Source organism: Sinocyclocheilus anshuiensis, unplaced genomic scaffold, assembly GCF_001515605.1.
Source record: "Sinocyclocheilus anshuiensis isolate Anshui unplaced genomic scaffold, SAMN03320099.WGS_v1.1 scaffold1139, whole genome shotgun sequence".
Classification (NCBI taxonomy): domain Eukaryota; kingdom Metazoa; phylum Chordata; class Actinopteri; order Cypriniformes; family Cyprinidae; genus Sinocyclocheilus; species Sinocyclocheilus anshuiensis.
The window spans coordinates 167,068-168,812 of record NW_015547684.1 but is presented as its reverse complement, the minus strand read 5'-3'; positions in this window follow the sequence as shown (position 1 = coordinate 168,812).

The window sequence follows — 1,745 nt, the reverse complement described above, 5'->3', positions numbered from 1 at the left end:
AGTAAATTTCATTAATTATATATATATATATATATATATATATATGTGTGTGTGTGTGTGTGTGTGTAACCCTGGACCACAAAATCAGTAAGTCGCATGGGTATATTTGTAGCAATAGCCAAAAATACATTGCATGGGCCAAAATTATAAATTTTTCGTTTATGCCAAAAATCATTAGGATATTGAGTGAAGATCATGGTCCATGAAGATATTTTGTAAATTTCCTACCGTAAATATATTAAAACTTAATTTTTGATTAGTAATATGCATTGCTAAGAACTTCATTTGGACAACTTTATTCACATATGGAAAGCCGTATCAGTATCCTGTTTATTTGGACCAGCTGCTCCACTGAATCACAACCTGTAAGTATGATAAATAATAGATGTTTATATTTTCTATAGAGCGTTCAAAATACAGAACTATTGAAATAGGCGTATCGTTTCCAACACGCGCTGTATGCCTCAGACCAATTACAACAGACTAGGCCATCTGACCAATCAGAGCAGAGCAGGCGGGAGGGGTTTAGAGAGACGGAATCTTTGAACTGCTTCAAACGAATCGTTTGAGAATCGCTGGAAAATGAGTTGATATTAAATGCATATTTTGAGAAAACGAACGCGTTTTTTGATCTTGCATGCATGTAATCCTATTGTAGGAGACTCCCAAAACAACATTAGGAACCGTACAAATGGCATAATAGGGGCACTTTAAATTTCATATTCATGTATGTTTTTTGTCTTTCTGTATGTGTTGAGTTTAAAATATTCCCTGTATCTACTATTTTGAATTCAGTCGTTTGAAATGAAATGAGGGTGTGTCATAATAATGGTTTTGAAAAAGTACATTCTATTACCACTGTGAATTCATGCATAACATTTAAAATGACTGTGTTTTCTATTAGTGTTACAGCCCACCCTGGAAGTGCAGCCGGCACTCTTTGTACTCCACATTAATTTATGGCATAAGTTAAATTTATGGCATGAATTTGTAGCATACAGACAAAATGCTCTCATCCAAAAACAAATCCCCAGCATATTCTGTTGTCAGACACGACTGGAACTTCAAATGGGACTGGCTTTTATGGTCAAATGACTTTAAAAAAGTAGCTTTTTAGCAACAAACACTCAAGATGGGTTTGGTGCACACAGGGATAAAAAGTACCCCAAGTGTACAATGAAATATACTGCTGTATTTTTAATGTTGTGGGCCTATATTTCTGCTGGAGGTCCTGGACATCTTGTTTAGATACATGGCATCTTTGATTCCATCAAATACCAACAGATAAAAAATCAAAAAGTGACTGACTCTGTTAGACAACAGCTAAAAAATCAAAAAGTGACTGACTCTGTTAGAAATCTTATAATGGGCCATGTTTGGATCTTACAACCGGACAATAATCCAAAAACAAACCTCAAAAACAACACAAAAATGGTTCACTGGGCACAAAACCAAGCTTCTGCTATGGCCATTCCAGTTCCCTGAGCTGAACCCTATAGAAAATGAGTGTGGTGAATCTCTGATCTCTTGTCAGGTGCTCTCTAACCTCATCAGGCATTATAGGAGAAAACTCAGAGCTGTTATTATGCCAAATGGAGGTTTCAAAAAGCACTGAATAAAAGGGTGCCGTTAATTGTGTCCAATGTGTATTAAAGAAAAACATTTATGTCATAATGATATTTCCACCCATTTTAAATTCTTATTTTCCATGAAAGGTTTAGATTTATTGAATTTTTCAAAAAAAA